Raw genomic sequence first — 20661 nt, forward strand, 5'->3', positions numbered from 1 at the left:
CTTACTGTAGTTGCCACTTTTATGATACTTCAGTGTTCCTTTTTTGTTTTATTTTCATCCTCTAGTGCCTGTTAAACATACTCCTTCTATAAATTCTCTTGTTAAACTAACGAGTGTGATTTCTGCTTTTCTGACTGATACAACATTTCTTTATGCTTTTTCTTTGCAAGTAACAGAAACTTACTTAAACTAGGTTAAGAAGAAAACAGACTTTACCATAAAAATACAGGTTTCCCCTGGAATCCTGGGACAGGGAGTACGATCTGGCTTTGTACACTTTGGAAAAGAGCCTGTAACTAAGGTTATTCCTTTCCGTTTCTCTAGAACTATGGTCTCCCATCTTTTCTATTATTTCCTCACCTTAAAAAAAAAAAAATCTCTCTTAGTAGACCAAGTTTCTCCACCTTATATCATAACATGCCATTGCTCGGGGTTTGTTTTCAGCTCGAATGATGCTTACTAGTTAATTGGAAGTCCAGTTTCAGATAGGAGGAAAGAGAAACTGAGTGCTCTTGTTTGCACAAATGTCTGCACCTGACCTCACCACCTATAGCTGTTACAAATATAGCTGTTGGTCTCCCTCACTGGGGTACAGAAGGGCAGTGGTCAGAGAGAGGGACTTTGTGCTGGGTGTACAGTTCAAAGAGTTTCTGTTTTCCATTTTTTTTTTTTTTCATTAAAAGGGATCAAACCTTAAGAAGATTTTTTGGAGAATATATTTGAGGCATAATCCATTGTGTATAATAGTTATTAGATCACTTAAAAAAGTTTTGTTAAGTACATGTTCACTGCACAAAATTATAAATATAGATTAGCTGAAATAAAAAAATAGATACAAACTCCAACCACACTGATACATATTACCAAAACTACATTGATTCCTGGGTAAATCTTCCTGTTTTTAAAAATTCTTTACAAAATGGGTTTTCCTATTAACAATAATTTTGAATAACTTTACATGTCAACAAGTATGTATTAAGAACTTCATTGTAAAAGACCACCCAATAATTTATAAAACACAATTACTTAATTAATCAATCCTGGGTTACTGGACATTTTCAGTCCTTAATAATGTAGTTAAATTTTTACAGATACCATTAATTATTTCCTCAGTGAAAAAATTTTAGGAATCTATAAATATATACTTCAAGATATTTGATATATATTTTTTAATTGCCAGAAAGTTTGTTTACATATCACCCAGTTGCCAGGAAGGCAATATCAATCAACATTGCCTCCATCAATATAAGGGACTATCTGTTTTTATTTGTTTTTTTGGTTTCAACACAATATTTGTTATCAATTTTTAATATATGGAAACTTGGGAGGTAAACAACCCTAATGTCCTATTTCTATTTTCATGTATATTTTATTTTTAAATATTTAGTCATGAATTATTATTTGTTAGCCATAGTTTTTGTTTCATGAGTTGCCCCCTTCCTCTAGAGTTGTTCTTTACTTGTGTAATTTGTAGCAGTTAAAGAGAAGATATTCAATTTTCATTTTAAGCTATAGTGTTTGATCTTTGAATCCATCAACTTTTAAAGTTCATATTATATTAACTTTGTAAGTGCAACTGAGGTTTAAGCTAATTTCTCTGCCTTGACCTCTTAATCTCCTATTTTATTTAAAAAAATTTCTGTCACTGAAAGAAATGTTCCTTACCCTATCAGGAATGGTACATTAACCTGCTGTAACAGTGGTCAAAAGCTAAAACACAGATCACTTAATAAACAGCAGTCAAAAATAATAAATTCATGGACAGAGGAATTGAATTAATTTTAAAGCTTATCTACTTAAGACTCAATGAACTATGTGTATTAACTAATTTGATTACAAGATGTGTTAGTGGATGATAATGGCTTAAAATATTTATTCCAAGGATCACATTTAAACTTAACAGGAGATTTCTGGAGACTAAATATTTTAATATAAAAATTCATAAAGTTCATGCAAGTAAGACATATTTTGGGCACTTGTATGTTCTCCTCCATTCAAATGTCATCAGAAGTCACTCACCAACCTCATCTGGAGATGACAATTCAGTAGAGAATTGGCCAAATTTTAAATACAGAAAATGAACACAAGCATAAGTAAAAGCAAAGTAAAATCCTGTAGAACACAGTATAAAATAAGCTTATATTTAAAATAATTCAAAATGCAAGGGAAACATTTTAAGCCCATGCAATTACTGGAAGATTATTGCAAAGCTGTAATTCAAATAGTCTGTAGTCATTGTATTCTAATTTTTAGATTCACATTGCATAGTCTCAAGTAATTTAAAGCTCTTTGCCCATTTTCCTAGTACATGTGGCAGAGATGGTATCAGCAATACAAAACATTAAAAAATATGTTAGGCTTCTTAGGAAAAAATCACCCCGAAACATTCTGATTCTCTTTTGTTATATATCTTCCAATTCTGTCTTGTGGGAAACAACAAATTAATCACACATGTTAATGTTTATCCTGGCACTACTTGAATGAAAGAACTCTTGCTATTGCCAAAGACTCTGATTTATCTTATAGGAATTAGAGTAGTCTAATGAAGCAACCTCAGACTTGATGATAATTGAGTCTGGGAAGGCCTGAGATTGGTAGTGGTTCAATGCAGACAGGTGATGATAGAACATAGGGAACAATGTATAGTGCTCATTTAGGGAGGAATCTGTATCAGTACAAATTATAATTCTCAATTAGGGAGGAATCTGTATCAGGTCAGAATATGCTCAGGCTGGGTGCAGTAGCTTACACCTGTAATCTCAGTACTTTGGGAGGCGGAGGCAGGAGGATCACTTGAGCCTAGGAATTTGAGATTAGCCTGGGCAACATGGTGAGATTCCATCTATACAAAAAACAAACAAACAAAAAACCCCCAAAATTAAAAAATTAGTTGGGTGTGGCATCATGCACCTGTAGTCCCAGCTACTGGGAATGCTGAGGTGCAAGGATCACTTGAGCCCGGAAGGTCAAAGAGCCATGATTGTGCCACTGTGCTCCAGCCTGGACGACAGAGCGGGACTCTGTCTCAAGAAATAGAGAATATTGTCAGTTGTTTAACATGCCATCAAGAACCAAGGATCTTTCCATCTTTATGTTGTGTGTTTGTTTTCCTCTTTATGCTTCTTACCTCATGTCACAAATGGCTGCTGCAGCTCAAGGTATTACATCTAAATTCTAGGAAGTGGAGAGGATGAATACCACCAGCTGTATTTGTTTGTCACCCTGTTCTCAAGAAAGCTTAAACTTTCCTAGGCCACCTCTTTTCTCCCCCTGCAGATTTTTGCTTTCATCTCACTGGTTAGGACCCAGTCACATGAACACAATTAGATGCAAAGGAGTATGGGAAGTGAGTTTTCACCTGAGCACATTGACTTCACCAATAAAATTAGGTGTCTCTTGGCAAAGAAAAAGAGGGAGAAAGATAAGTAGTGAGCAATTACTAGCGTTGCTTCATATTATGAGGCATCTTGAAAAATGAAAATTCATTAGCAGCGATCTTCATATGACTATTTGTTAGAGTTATATTTTCTTTTTAGTTTCCACTGGCAAATATGTGACTGTTGAAGCTTAACAATTTCACAAAAATTACAAAATAGTTTGATATTTTTAAAACAAAACTATTTTCTGAAGATAATAGTATGTGGTAGGCTCCAAATGAAAGAAAAAATTGATACAAATCTCAAAACTTAAGGGTATTTACATTTTTCTAATGAGGACCAAAAGTGTAATTGCCTGAATTCTAAGAATATGATTTACTAATAGACGCAACCTTTGAAGCAAATACATTAAACGCAAACATTATGAAAAATCCTTAAAGGAGTTATAGTCTACATAGTTTTTAAAGCTTCTTTGTTACTTTAGGTGTAAAATTTTCAACATAATGACTTTGGGTAAAATTTCAGATGTGTTTTACTTATGAAGCATAGTTTTCCTGATAGTGTTTTGTTTTGCTTTAATTTAAAAAGCTGTTTTGGGATATGAATACAAATGGAAATTTTTGCCAGGGAAAATTTGCTAATATTTAATCTATCATGTCGGTAACAGTTAGTTGAAGATTTTACTAAATTCTTTAACAAAAAAATCCTGAGCTTAAGGTCACCCAAATCTAATATTTGAGTCTATATTTATTTTTTAAAAAATTAAAAAATTTTAGATAATATGGGAAGGAGCAAGTAGAGGGAAAAGAAAAATCACCTGTAATACCTAATTTGTATTTTTTGGGGTTTTTTTAATGATAAATTGTGATAGCAGCATCCTTTCTTAAGTACTTTCTATGTCCTTGGCCCAGTTATATGTGCTTTAAATAAATTATTTCTTTTAATCTTTAAAAACCTCAGTTACATAAGTATTAGTATCCTCAGTTACACATAATGTATCTGAAAAGCAAAGAAATCAGGTAAATTATTGTGTTAATTTGGGTCCCCTGGGATGGAATTAGACATGCAAAAGATTTATTGGGGGAGATTTTTGTGAAGGATCCAGAGAAGAGGGGAAGGCTGGAGAGCCTTCAGGTACTTGTGAAAAGGGGGGAGGGGAAGGAAGGACAGTTGTATAGGAAGAAACACAGTGCAGCTCTCGGAAAATCTCAGCCAGGTTGTCACAAACCTTGGCTCTAGTTGGAGGTGGCATAGAGATGTCTTCTGGGGCAAAGTTTGCCTCTTAGAGGAGAATTGTGCCTTTAGGAGAAATGGCTTGGCTCTCATTCTCTAGCCATACTCAGTTGTTACAGATGTACTTCATTATTACATATCCAATGCCAACCACTACAACAAGCATTTATACTGTCTGGGGCACACCTGGGGAAACTGTGGTCATGGTGAGTTTTGGGATAGATCTAATGGTAGGGCAGCTGTCAGCCAACTTCACACCTCACAGCAAATTCCCTTGAAAGCAAGTCTGAGCAACCATGACTCCCACACTAGCCACAAGTCACAAACCAAAGAGTATCAGAGTTACAATTTCATTTATTTCTCAAACTGTGATATTGCAACTCTCTACTATAGTTTGTACACTTTACATCATTGACATCATACTACTTTTTGTACTTCAAATAGACTGTGCATAATTTTCATGTCATTGTTGCAACAAAATTGAATTATTAAATAAAATGTGACTTTTATTTTTGGCAATATGGGAGGCTAGTACCCTGATTTAAAGTTCACCAAAAGAGTTAAAATTCTGGATAAACTGCTACTTATATTAGTGATATTTATTTGTGTATATTTATTTATTTATTTATTTATTTGAGATCGAGTCTCGCTCTGTCTCCCAGGCTAGAGTGCAGTGGCACGATCTCAGCTCACTTCAACCTCCACCTCCTGGATTCAAGTGATTCTCCTGCCTTAGCCTCCCCAGTAGGTGGGATTACAGGTGTGCATTATGCCTGGCTAATTTTTGTATTTTTAGTAGAGACAGCGTTTCACCATGTTGGCTAGGCTGATTTTGAACTCCTGACCTCAGGTGATCCATCTGCCTCGGACTCCCAAAGTGCTGCGATTACAGGCTTGAGCAACCACGCACAGCCCTCTTATTTGTAATTTTTAAATGCATTGTTGAGTTTAGACCAAAAAGAAGCCAAGGTGGAAACTCAGAAATAGGACTGCTGAGAAAAATTTATTGTAACAAAACTTGGCTCTAGGTTGAGTGGGCGGGGATATCACCTCAGAAGATTGATAGCCATCGTGTGGTCCCAAGATGGATTTGTAGCCCAAATATTCATTACCTGTGGTGCCTTTGACTGTTTGGCAGAAAGTAAAAATAAAAAATACACATAATAAATTGTTGGAGTAAGTGATAATCAACATAAACCTCAAAACAAACTCCACCATAAAGTATCAAGGAAAAACAGTAACATATATGATGGTAATATTTTTCATATATACAAAAATATCACAAAATATACAAAATAAACATGGAAAATATTTATTGGGGGAGATTCTTCTGAAGGACTAAGAGGAGAAGGAGAAAGACAAGGCAAGGTAATAAAAACTAAAATAGATCTATATTGATTGTCATATACTTAAGGGAAGAGACACTTAAAAGATGGTACAAAATATATTCTAAATTTGGTGCAAATGTTGACCACATATTCTAATATAAATGCTAATATAAATGCTTGTTACATTGATTGACATTGGATATATAATAATGAAGTAATATGTGAAATTCTAATATAAATGCTTGTTACATTGATTGACATTGGATATATAATAATGAAGTAATATGTAACAATTTAAAATACGTTTTGCAATTTTTTTAAGAGATGAGAATGATCATACACAGTAAGTATAAATTGATTTCTAGAAGACAATTTGGCTATATGCATGAAGGCCTATATGTATGTATGAAAATCATACATTTTGACCCAGCATTCTAATTTACATGATTTATTACAAGGAAATAATAAGAAACATATATAAAGCTTTATTTACAACAACCATCATAAGATCACTTTGCACAATAGTAGAAAATCAGGAACTAAATATCTTAAATTAGGATATCTATTAAATAAATTATGGCGTAGTCACATGATGACATGCTGTATTATACCTGCTGGTTTTTAAGACTTTGTGTTTGGTGTTCTGAAATTTTACTAAGCTATCTCTCTCCCTCCCTCCTTCTCCCTCTTGTTCTCTGGATGTTTTATATTAAAGAAAGAGTTACCTAAATTTTTGTGGAATGAATACCCCGTACCCAACTATGCTGCATTAGTTAAGATGAAAAATATGCTTTCTAAATATATATAAAGACAGTTGAAAAATAATTTGGCTTTAGTGTAACTCAGATAAGTCAAAGAGCACAGGCTCATACCTAGACAAGATGGGAAAAATATCTTGCCTATGATATGTTCTGGAAAAATTTTGGGTGCCAGAATCAACTTTAGAAGTGTATTTACTCAGCAGCTGGGAAGGGCAGGGGAATGGATACTTGACCTGACTTTTCTTCCTGGCCTCTTCATTCCCGTGCCAGGGGAGACTAGCAGCAGTTCACAGCTGACAGCATCTTAGGTCATACCTAACCAGATTCTTCACTCACCACTTGGTTCTTGGCTTTCCCTACTCTAACATTTCCAGGGCAGCAGAAATCCTCTAAAGTAAATGTGGTCATTAGTGCTAAAAAAAAAAAAAAGTTGGTCGTGTAGGAGTTATAACCATACTATGGGCAAGCAATTTCATATAACTATTTTTTAAAAAGGATTAATTGGCATTTAATATTAAATGCTAATAACCAACTTTTTGAATGTGGCTTAAAAAGCAATTTTAGAAAACACTACTTAAAATACACATCCAAACCAGAAAATAATTTTCAAAATTATACCATGTGTCCTGATTTTTGTCCTGTTTTGGAAAATCTTCACCATATTCTCTTAAGCTGGAGAAGAAGTTAACAGAAGTCAAATTTTTACCTTTAAAAATTATCCTAAATAACATAAAAGAAGATGAAAGTTACATTTTATTTCCTACTTGTTTGCACTGTTTGAAGAAACATATATGTTATATACATGATATATATGTTATACATATGTTATATATATGTTTTTATATATATATAGGGATGCTTATATTATTGTCCGATGTTCACCAATTGCAGCAATTTCCAGTAAACAGTTAGATATTATTGTTAGTTCCTAAATTTCTAATTTGACTGCTATGAACTCATTGAGCAATAATGTTACTGAATACCTATAATAGGTAAAATGCTTGCTAGGTTTTGTAAGAGTCCAAATATATGTAGGTGATGTCACTGCCTTCAAGTTAAACCAAAATTAGAATAAACTGTGTGTTATAAAACTCAAGAATCAATATAAATACTCTGATAACTTAATGTAGAAATTGACTCTAAATTATTCTGATTTAGTAGATTAGAACTTTCCAAAACATTTGATTTTAGCCTCAAAACATAGAAGTATAGAAGTAAAACATCCTTCCCTTCATGTCTTTTGGACATCAGTGATTCTTCACGTTTTGCTGGACTAAAGATGGATTAAAAGACTTTCTCTAAGTGCTTTGATTTGGAGTAACCAATTGATTGTTTCCTTCCTGACATTACTTTGTGAAATTAGATTGGGACACACTTTTCCCTGAAGAGCTCTACATCCACAAATGTTTCCGATTACATGAAAGCCTTCAGCGTGTGAAGGGTCATCATGCAGAGAAGAGTGTCTGACTTTTCCCTATTGCCATGAATGACAGAATAAGATAATATGAGTTTAAATTGAAAGAGAAGAAGGGATTTGGCTTGCCTATGGGGAAGGTTTTATTATTTTAACCCTTCTATCTTAGAGTAGCATGAACCTCCTGTAGTTAATAAGAGCTAAGAGCTACTTGGAACTTACTATGTGTCAGGGATTGCCTTAAGCCTCTTACCTATGTTAACTCATTGACTCTTTGCAGTCGTCCTGTAAAATAGATACAGTAGTCCCCTTTTATCCATGGGGGATGTGTTCCAAGCCTACCAGTGAATGCCTGAGATTGCAGATAGTATTGGACTCTATATACACTATATTTTTTTCTATACATACATACCTGTGATAATGTTTATAAAGTAGGCATAAAGAGACAATAACAATGGTAATTAATAAACAAATATAACAATATACTATAATAAAAGTTATGTAAATGTGATCTTTTTCACTCTCTGTCAAAACATGTGGTTGTACTGTACTCACCCTTCTTCTTCCTGTGATCTGTTGATCTGATAACCCAGATAGCTACTACTCGAGTGACTAATGGGCAGGTAATAGTGTGCAGTGTGGCTAGGCTGCCACTGCACAAATGGATGATTCATGTCCTAGGTGGGACAGAGCAGGAGGGCATGAGATTTCATCACACTACTAAGGATGGCATGCAATTTAAAACATACGAATTATTTGTTTCTGGAATTTTCCATTTAATATTTTTGGATTGTGGTTGACAGCAGGTAACTGAAATTGCAGAAAGTGAAATGGTTGGTAATTGATATTACTGTATTATCATTATCCCAACTTGCAGATAAAGAAGCTGAAGCATCAAGAAGTTAAGCCCCAAAACTTGCCGTTAGCGAATGGAAGAGTTAGGATTACAAACCGAGGCAACAAAAGGGAAAAGGAAGAAGTTCCATGCTCTCAACCACTGCATTTCTGGCACCTCACCCTGTGCTGCCTTGGTTCCTCACTTACCCCAGCATCTTTCATGCTTAACTTTTCTTATCTTTCCTACAGAGCACTTCTTCTCATTCTTGCTTATTGGAGAAGCTTGCTTATAAGCAGGTTCTCCAAATCCTACATGCTGAATCATGTAGTTTTAATTAACTCTCCCACAGTATCTTAGAAGTATTACTCATTTAATCTTTCCTGGGGAGGTACATGCTGGGGAGAGTTCACCTCTACTGCTTTGTAATAAAGTATTTATAAATTTCACATGATCACCTAGCAGCAAAATTTTCCAGTGATGTTTTATGTATCTTTCTAATCTTATTCATAAACACGTACCTATTAATGACAGAACTAGTCCATTAAAAAGTATTTCAACAAAGGTTTGGAAATAAAAATCTCAAACAATATAAGAAGGCATATGGTTATGTTTAAATTCTCTATTAAAGAAATGATCTATTCTTTTCTGGCAAAGATTCTAAAATCTCATTTTACAGTTGACCCTGGAACAATGTGGGGGTTAGGGGTACTGAACCCCTCACAGTCAAAAATCCACATATAATTTTTAACTCCCCTAAAACTTAAGTACTAATAGTCTACTGTTGATCAGAAGCCTTATCAATAACATAAACAATTGGTAACACACATTTTGTATGTTATATGTATCATATACTGTATTCCTACAGTAAGGTAAACTAGAGAAAGGAACTATTATTAAGAAAACCATAAGAAAGAGAAAATATACCTACTATTTATTAAGTGGAAGTGGGTCATCATGAAAGTCTTTATGCTTGTTGTCTTCATGTTGAGTGGGCTGAGGAGGAAGTGGAAGAAGAGGGGTTGGTCTTGCTGTCTCAGGGATAGCAGAGGCAGAAGAGGTGGAGAAGGAGGAAGGGGAGGCAGGAGAGGCAGGCACACTCAATATAACTTTTTGAAAAAATCCACATATAAGTGGACACACATGTTTCAGACCTGTACTGTTCAAGGGTTGACTTTGTTTAAAATACTGAAAGCTTAGATAATCTTAGTTAACTAAACTTAGTTTCTCATTGGTTAGCTAAAGATTATGGTGCACTCCCTCCCAATATGAATCCTCATTTCCTGCTATGATGAGTTGTGCTTTGCTCCATTTTCCCTGCTTCCATCTGCTACTAGGCTATGATCTCTTCAGGTTTCCAAGCCCAGCTGAGTGGGGTCTTCTAATGACCCTTATTCTGACAGCATCTACCAGCACAGAAATGATGATGGTGGTGAATTACAGCCACTTTGCGTGAAGTGATCTCTGATACAGCATTTCTTCTTGTTTTAATGTGATAGGTAACATCTAAAACTGCCTTTTCTCTCTAATGAGTTCTCTTCTCACTCTATAGGTGTCTTGGTTATATGCTAAAGCAGACTTTAAAGAACCTTAGTGCAAGATTATGTGGCCAGGTCAAACTCTAAATAGTTTCAAGTAACTCTGGATAAAGCACAGCACACTGAAAAAACATCAATTTCTTAATGTTCTCTATACAGAATTCCTCAATGAATGATCCTCTGCTACCTTCATCAGAAGATTAAAGGTGGTTTATAAAAATGAAGGCATTGGTTTCTAATTCTACTCAATCAAAAGATCTAGGCATTGTGGATTGAAACCTGCACTTCAAATAACCATCACAAGATGGGTGTGGTGGCTCACACCTGTAATCCCAGCACTTTGGGAGGCTGAGGCAGGCAGATCACTTTAGGTCAGGAGTTCGAGACCAGCCTGGCCAATATGGCAAAACCTCATCTCTACTAAAAATACAAAAACAAACAAACAAACAAAAAACAAAAATAAAACAACCACAACAACAGAAAACAACTAGCCGGGTGTGGTGGCAGGCACCTGTAGTACCAGCTACTTGGGAGGTTAGGGCAGGAGAATCACTTGAACCCGAGAGGCAGAGGTTGCAGTGAGCCGAGATCACGCCACTGCATGCCAGCCTGGACGACAGAGTGAGACTCCATCTCAATAAAATAATAAATAAATAAATAAATAAATAAATAAGCATCACAGGTCAATCTTACCCATGTTTGGGAACTGATGTTTTGTTTAGAAAATACCTACCTACAGAAGCAGTGATACCACAGAGGAATTGTGGACAAGTGCATCCTTCAGACACTTTCTTTAAAAATGAGCTTATGCTGTTCCCCACCCTGTGTCCAAGTGTTCTCGTTGTTCAGCTCCCACCTATGAGTGAGAACATGTGGTGTTTAGTTTTCTGTCCTTGGAATAGTTTGCTCAGAATGATGGTTTCTAGCTTCATCCTTGTCCCTACAAAGAACATGAACTCATCCTTTTTTATGGCTGCATAGTATTCCATGGTGTATATGTGCCATATTTTCTTAATACATAGTAACAAATCTGCATGTTGTGTACATGAACCCTAGAACTTAAAGTATAATAAATTTAAAAAATAAAGTTTTAATCTATAAACATTAAAAAATGAGCTTATGCTTTAAGTTACTATGGTTTATTTCAGGTGCAGAAAATTATATTAATACAGCTACCCATGGATCCAGTGAAGGATAGGTGCCCTGCATAAAGTAAACTTGAAGGGGATGGACATGAAAGAATGCCATCTGCTACTGAGATGACCTGGTGCAAAATTTGGCCCAGTTGGAGTGTTTCATAATGGGTGATCTCATCAATGTGAGACTGCCCCAATAATAAGTCAATTCCTAATTTGAAATATCCTGGCTAAAAATTGGCACCTGTTCTGGTTCTTCATAGAGCTCAGTGCAATCCTAGTCCTGGAGGTGATGCACCTTTGTTGTAGTCATTGTTTTTTCTTCGACATTTACTTTAAGTTCTGGGGTACATGTTCAGGATGTGCAGGTTTGTTACATGGGTAAACATGTGCCATGGTGGTTTGCTGCACAGATGAACCCACCACCTAGGTATTAAGCCCAGCATCCATTTGCTATTCTTCCTGATGCTCTCCCTCCCCCGATCCCCCAACCCACTGCTGTGGGCCCCAGTGTGTGTTGTTCTCTCCCATGTGTCCATGTGTTCTCATCATTCAGCTCTCACTTATAAGTGAGAACATGCGGTGTATGGTTTTCTGTTCCTGTGTTAGTTTGCTGAGGATAACAGCTTCCAGCTCCATTCGTGTCCCTGCAAAGGACATGATCTCATTTCTTTTTATGGCTGCATAGTATTCCATGATGTGTATGTATCACATTTTCTTTATCCAGTCTATCATTGGTAAGCATTTGGGTTGATTCCATGCCTTTGCTATTGTGAATAGTGCTGCAATGAACATATAAGTGTGCATGTATCTTTATAACAGAATGATTTATATTCCTCTGGGTATATATCCAGCAGTGGGATTGCTGGGTCAAATGGTATTTCTGCCTCTAGATCTTTGAGGAATCACCGCACTGTCTTCCACAATGGTTGAATTAATTTACACCCCCAACAACAGTGTAAAAGCATTTCTTTTTCTCCACAATGTTGCCAGCATCTGTTGTTTCTTAACTTTTTAACAATCACCATTCTGACTGGTGTGAGACGGTAGGTATCTCATTGTGGTTTTGATTTGAGTGACGCACCTTTGAACAGGAGTCAAGCCGCTGAGATGGTTCTCATGCTTTACTTTCCAACACATCTTTCCAATAACCTGCTACCATCTCATTAGGCTTGGTTTTTCCTTGCAACTTCAGAGAGCTCAACAAAGAATTGCATAAAAACTAATTTAATAGTTGCTATTCAGGACCAGCAAAAGGAAAGAGACCATCAGTAATAGAAACAAGCTATTTTCATTTTATAAAAACAGCAAAGTCTCTAATGACCAGTTATGTTTATTTCTGCGCTCTTTTAATAGTAACAGAGAAAAAAATTACAAAACCAGAATTCTAATTGGTGTGAAAAAAATAGTCTTGAAAGTCAACACTTGGATATCTTGCACTGAGCATGTTTATGGAAAATTTCTTTATAATTTAATTTTTTTTCCAGGAAGATGCACATAAGTAAGTGGCTTAGGTGCTTCCTAGTTGAATGTGGTTCAATGAAGACAGCATGACTGTAGAAGTTTGAAGAGTACTTCTCTTCTACTGTCTCCTGGAATTCTTAAAAATGAGTGAAACTAATAAACTCTAAGTATGTTAAGGGTATATTGAATTGTTAGGTTGCAAATAAGAATAATGAAGTGGAAGGAAAATGTTCAAGAAGTAGAAGCTTTACTTCAATTGCAAGTCTCTGAGGTCATTGTTTTCTTCCTGGCTTTTGGCCAGGGGATCTCTTTCAACTTCTTAATTCACTCTCTTTTGAATGTGGCCCCCTCCATATTAGCCAGCATGTCAAGTCTTTCTCATGCTTCACATTTCTGTCTTTCTCCTCTGCTTTCTTCTTCTGCTTGGGCTGATGTGATTACATTAGGTCCACCTGGATAATCCACAACTCTCTCCCATTTTAACATCAATTTATTAGTAACCCTAATTACATCTACGAGGTCCCACTTACCATGCAATGTGCCATATTCATGGGAATATTTCATTATACTCACAGTTCCTGATATCAGGCCAAGTGTTTGATTTTAATATTAAAAAGAGATAATTTACTCAGTTTATTAATCCAAGAGTATTTATTGATTATGTATTTTGGGCCAGCCCTCTTCTAGGTACTAGAGATTGAATGAGGAGGCAAATGTTAGGCAAGAAGGTAGCTAATTCATGTAGGATGTTGTTCACCATTGTCAGAACTTAGAGTTTTACTTTAGATATCAAGGGAGATCATTGAAGAACTTAATGTATGGGATGCAATCATAGGAGTTACATTTTAAAAGGACACAAACTGGACTTTCTCTTCCATAAAGATGGAGCAGATGTACTTTTCCCTATTCCACACACTAAATACATGCCTCAGGTAACTCAAGGCAGTCTGAAGGCTTTTGCTGTATATTTCTGCTTCCTCTCTCTTTAGTTTTTCTCAAGCAATACCTCATTAATTCTTTCATACTTCTGTGACTTAGCATCTGTTTCTGCATGATCATACCCCCAAAGATCTCCTGTATCCCTACCTGTTTCATATATAATAAAAACTCAAATTCTCTTTGATAGATAGAATTAAAAAATCCCAGTTAATGATGTAAGCTCTCTCTCTTTTTTCTTTTTTCTTTTTTTTTGCCTTTTGGTTCAGTTGTGTAATTAGTTCAAAATAGCCAGGTCACATTCTCAGCTTCAAAGTTAAACAATTGTTGTGTTCTCTTGTCAAAGTATTCATCCCTTGGTACCTAAACCAGTAGAGTTTAAAGTTGTGGTGACAAAAAGGAAAATATTTGCTAGGGGATTCTTAGGAGTACTAATAGGAGGAACCAGTCTCGTTTTCACCTGGTGGTTTCTGGACCCAGTAATCCTTACCACAAGAGAATCACCAGCATGTATTAATTTCTGATTTGGAGCATATCGCTCACACTGGAGGATATTAGCCATCCTCACAATGTGTTAACTAGCTGACACTGTAACTGCACTTTCAAAAGTCCATTATACCATAGCATCAGGCCAGCTCAGTGGATTTCATTAGCATAAGTCCAATGATGAAGTTTATTTGTTCTAAAACGAGTTCCTTGGTAGAGAGCCATGCTCTGTGGAATAGCTTAATGATGAACAGGTTTTCCATAAATCCAAAAATGGTGGTTTTTGTTAGAAGCATTAAAGGTAAGGAAGACAAATACCCAGAATAAGTGCCTATTCCAAAGAGAACATAATGCTTTCTTTTTCATAGGGGAGTGGTGCCATTTATCTCCCAGGGAGTTATTTTAGAGAATCAGTGTTGATCTCTGCTGTTGGCCAACTGGGCACTCAGAAGTAGTAAAGTCTTGGTGAGTGGAAGGCCATGATACTGAGTGAAAGCAAAACTTCTATCCCTGCTGCCATGACCCCTGTGTTCATGAACACATTGCGAAGGATGGAGTTGGCTGTGGAAAGAGGCTGGGTGACAGCTAAAAATGAGGTATCTGAGCCATTTGATCATCAAGTTCCTCTTTTGCCGAGATCGCTCATTAGTGAGTATTTACATTTGATATAAACATTCCTACTCTCTGCACCCATTCAGAGACGTCACATATCTCATCCCCAAACCTGCCTGTCATTAATTTTCTAACAGTGTTCATTCCAAATTTTTGACATCATGCCAAACCATTATCAATGCTCTTGAATCTGTGTAGATCCACATATTGAAACATCTCTTTTTTTCATGCAAAATGAAAAATCAGGAGTATTATTCTAAAGTCAGTCAAATGGAGGGATATCCTTTTATCCTTTAGGGCCACCCCTGAAGTAGGGCTGTAACATTGCAGCTCCTCACTTTTGGGTCATGCCAGAATATTGTGCAGAATATAATTTCTTCATCTGAATATTTTCTTTATCATTCAACTGGTCACGGTGAAAGTCTCATAAAATGATTGGTGTAGACTGAGAGAGGAAATGTTTCTCTAGTAGGAGCTACAGGAGTTGGAGCCATTTGCTTAAACTCATACCTCAGGACCTACTCAGTCTTGATCTCATCTATACTGCTTTTTCCTGATGGAGAAGTATTGCTGTTCCCACTCAGCTTTATAGCTTGGAGGCCATATAACTCCCAGTTCATCATGGGCAGCTCAGAAACTTTAGGGCCAATGATAAAGAATTCATCTCTTTGGTCCCACTGGTAAGCCATACCCATTTTTCAAAAGAGAAATAGTTGTCTACGGTGGACAGCATAACTTTGTGCTAAAATCTTACAGGTCTGTGCTGTATTTCACCTGTAGTGGCTGGTCAAAGACTGCATTCAGCATCCGTATCTGCCACAGACACTTCAAACACTGGTGAATCTTCTGGGTCATATGACCCAACTTCAGAACAACTTGCATAGCAGCTTGGAACCATTGCAAAGCTGTCTTTTGCTTTGGGCCCACTTAAAACTTGCAGCCTTTCACATTTCTTAGTAAATGGTTTGAAAGAACACATTCAAATAAATTAGTTGATGCCCCCAGATTACAAAGAAGCCTCCAGGTCTCTCTCTTCATGGTAGGAGAGGCGTTTTCATCATAAGGACCAATTCAATGTGCCCCACATCACTGGACTTCTAGAAATTTCATTAAGGTGTGAGATCCCTGAATTTTAATGGGAGTTCTTTCCCATCCTTTAGTCTACCTACCGATGCCTCCATTTCCTGCTCACCAGAAAGTTCCAATCAATGTGATATTATTGTGCTAGACCAGCATGATGTCCTATGGGATGAAGAGGTTATCAAAGTGCTTGAAAAGGAAATATGGCAGAGAGATGAAGAGTTGAAAACAAACAACTCCTGGTGATCTTTACAAGCAAGTGTAAGGAAAAGAAAAAAAAAAAAAATTCACCCATTAGTTCAACTGCTGCATACCAGGTACCAAGGGCTATGTTGATTTGTTGTAGTCAAGAAACCACATCTAGAATAGTTGCTGCAACTAGAGTTACCATCTAATTAAATTTATCATAATTCAGTGCATTCACATTTCTAGTAGCTTCTATTTGGCCTTTCCTACTATAATAGCCCTCACTTGAGTCAGGAAACTGCTTTGAGGATTATGCCAATCGTTAAATATATCTATTTCAAATCTGCTTTCTGGGGCTGAAGAAATTATTGCAGGGTGAGTAGAAGACCTACTGGGGCCACTGTCAGACAGACATACATCAAAGCTTTATCAGCTGGCTTCTATAAACCTCTGTCTGGACTGGTGGAGAAGAAGTGGGCTTTTTCTCCCCCAAATTAGATTTAATTTAGAGTTAAGATCCAAAAATTCCCTCAAAGCTTGGTGTTTTCCTTTCCTCAATGCATAGTAACTTTGGTAAATGTCCATAGTCCCTTTGGGGAAGGCTAGGAAAAAAAGTTACAAGATAAATTTAGGCAATGTAGGAAGGTCGCTCCTCAAGGAACCCAGGCCTTCTTTCATTTAGGGGATGTTGTGTCTGTTAACTGGCTGAAGTCTGGGAATTGGTTGAGGGACCAGAACTCTCTATGGAGGTGATTGAAGTTAGATTTCTGTTAACTATGCTAAGAGTTGCTCTGATTATTCAAATAAAGTACAATGTTTGTAGCCTGCCATATATTTTGCTTTTATTTTATTATTATTTTTTTCTGAAATGGAGTCTCACTCTGTCACCCAGGCTGGAGTGCAGTGGCGTGATCTCCACTCACTGCAACCTCCGCCACCCAGGTTCCGGTGATTCTTCCTGCCATATATTTTAGAAATAGGATAACCATAATCAATAAACCAGTACCAAAGTTCATTGCTGTTCAAACTAGTCTGCTTCCCATTATAATAACCATACCTACTTTGACTCTGGCAATTAAAACCTGCAACGTGGCTCTTATTATACTGGGATTCCATCATCCCAGACTGAATTCAGATGACTTATTTTAATAGCAGCATTTCCCACTATTACTTCTGGCCTCTAGAGAATAGCTATGACAGAGGACTTCGAGGGTGCTGGTATTCCCCTTTCAGTGTAAGTATACTTCTTGAGATATATAATTAGAAGATGAGTAAGGGGGTCACACATAACAAAATCATTATAGCATTCATTTTCCCTAAATATTTGATAACTGTTTCTACAGAATATCAAGGCAATTCTGATATCTCTATTTCCATCAGCATAGACCACCTTCGGTTCTGAGTTTCAGTCAAGCAATTGAACCCACAGAGCCACTCCAAGCTACTTTAGTTAACACATTAAATCTGGTTAGTTCCACTGTATCATTCAATTTGGCCATTTCTTCTACCTGATTTGAAACTCTTAGAATCCATTATGATAAATATTCTCCAGGTTTTAGTTAATGTATGTTGGCAAAATATTGCAATTAGTGTGTATGCTACCTTCTCACAGATCATATTTTGTGCTCAATACCTTATATTTTAATATAATTATCTGCTAGGAGTAATGAGAAGAGGAAGATTGAGATTTTTGTGCAAGGCAACTGTCTTGGAAAGGTCATTGCAGGTTATTTAGGCAAGAGGAGTCTAATCTCCTTAGATTGCAAGAATGGGATGCTTCTATGGCAAGGGAGTCACAGTGGAATTTGGAGGTTCAAGGTCCCTAGCTTCTCTGGAATGTGCCCAGATGCCCTTATGGCAATTTTCATGGTTTTCACTTTTTTCCAATCAATGCTGTCACTTTAACATAAGAGAATCTGCGGCTGTGAACGCTATGTACAATATAATTTAGCCACCTGAATGATTGGACTTTGAGTTTGATAACAAAAACCTCAACCCTTTAGCTATAGGATATAGGACTTTTTGAAGGGAGACACAGAAGCTTCCTGGTTCATTCCCCATACCTTGAGTTGGGACTTGAAAGTTCCAAGCTCATCATTTTTTTTTTTTTTTTAGTTGTTCAAATGGACACAAAGATGGGAACAATAGACACTGGGGACTACTAGAAGGGGAGATAGTGAGGAGGGCAAGGGCTAGAGAAACTACCTATTGGGTACTATGCTCAGTACCTGGGAGACGAGATCAGAGATCAGTCATACCCCAAACCTCATCATTTTATTTATTTCTTTCTTTTCCTTTTTTTTTTTGTGTGTGTACTTAAAAGAAACCAACCAATCTCATAATTCCTATACTCTTTATTTCCACTAAAACTCTGGCCTTCCATAGGCACTTGACTCCAGATAGCAAAAAGTGATCTTATGGCTCATCCCTAGAGCTGGGAATGGGGTTCCATCCAACACAAATTACATGACCAAGAATGAGTGGGAAGCAAACTCATGGGAAACCAGGGTACTGTTGGTGGAAGAGGTAGGAATGAGATCCCAAACACCTATCCAGTTACCCTGTCCATAGTCAGTCTTTTCTCTCCAAAGTTGAATATAACATATATTGTACTGTTACTATTATCTATAAGCTCCTCTTTTGAGGACTAGTCTAGAATGGTGAGGGTTCAAGTCTAGGACAGGAGAAAGAGGTAGAAGAACACAGTAGAAGAGAACATAAGGAGACAAGGTTCCTGAATGATTAGGAGAAGAGGCCAAAAAAGATGAAATTATAGAACAACTAGACTGGAAGTGGAGATGTAGCCTCTGCCTACTTTATAATTTTGCTTAGAACTATATCCAATAACAATTGAGCAGATGTCCTCATATCCAGCACTAAACACCCAGGCTGGAGTGCAGTGGCACAATCTTGGCTCTCTGCAACCTCCGCCTCATGAGTTCAAGCAATTCTCTTTCGTCAGCCTCCTGAGTAGCTGGAATTACAGGCATGCACCACTATGCCCAGCTAATTTTTGTATTTTTGGTAGAGACGGGGTTTCTCCATGTTGGCAAGGCTGGTCTCGAACTCCTAGCCTCAAGTGATCTGCCCACCTCAGCCTCCCAAAGTGCTAGGATTACAGGGCCCAGCCTCAGCACTAATTTTGAAGAATGGATAGAAACATTTTTTCACACTTAAAAATATTCCAATATTTGAAAAAGAAATGGTGTCGGGTCAAATATGTTTGAATGAGAACATGCTCTGTCCTGAAATATAAGTGAATTCTTATATTCTGATATCATTTGAGTAATAAGTACTGTTACTCCAGTTATTTAATCATTGTTTTCACTCTGTTTTCATTTTCATATTGGAATTGTATTTATGTTACTTGCTGGGGGCAGGGGTGTCACATGTCACCGTCGCTTCTAGGTTATTGAAACGTATGATGTTATTTTCCCAATGGTGATATCCTGATGGATGTTATTTAAGATTCTTATATCTAGGACATATTTCATGGACTTCTCATAACTAAAATTATGATTTGTGGTATCTCCTAAAATATGTCCCAGCATTGGCAAATGCTAATCAAGCCTCCTGCAACTCCCAAAACCTTGAATAGTTGCTATGAAATCTCAGAATAGAGCTTTATCGATTCTTGAGTAGATTTAAATTGGATGAGCTGGGTAATAGAAGCATCTGGCTTTAACTTCTGTTTTTCTGAAGTTTTACCAGAGGGATTTTTATAATGACCTATTTAACCTCATTTTCATTCATCAGTGTCAGCATCTTCTGTGGGAGTCTCACGTTTACCTTCTGTGACCTGCTGGTCATTTAGCAGAGCTAAATGTATAAGAATACCTTTCTAGGCTTTAGTGTCAGTTAATATCTTCAGGAAAAAAATCCTAAACACATGCTCTTAATTGCTCAGATTCCCATCTTGCTTAACTGTCAGACTTACCTAGATAAAGTCAGTCACATTGTACAGGTTTTTAAAAGAAACATCTCTAGTCATTTCAAACTGTCTTTGCAGCTTAATGCCATATTTTTATATTGTGGACAGTTGTGAAGGGACTTGAACATTAGGTCAAGGGGTTTGTATTTAATTTGGTATGAAATGGAACAAAGATATCATAAAATGCTATAATGATAACAGTATATAAATATAATTTCATTGTTTCTGTGGTTGAGAAATCCCTTGGAGCTTTAAGCAGACTGTTATTTGTTCATCAATATGTATTTCCTTCTTTTTCTATGTTAATGAAATCTTCAGTAAACCATTTGACCAACCAGCCTCCA

The sequence above is a fragment of the Hylobates moloch genome, unplaced genomic scaffold, assembly GCF_009828535.3.
Source record: "Hylobates moloch isolate HMO894 unplaced genomic scaffold, HMol_V3 SCAFFOLD_1, whole genome shotgun sequence".
Lineage (NCBI taxonomy): Eukaryota > Metazoa > Chordata > Mammalia > Primates > Hylobatidae > Hylobates > Hylobates moloch.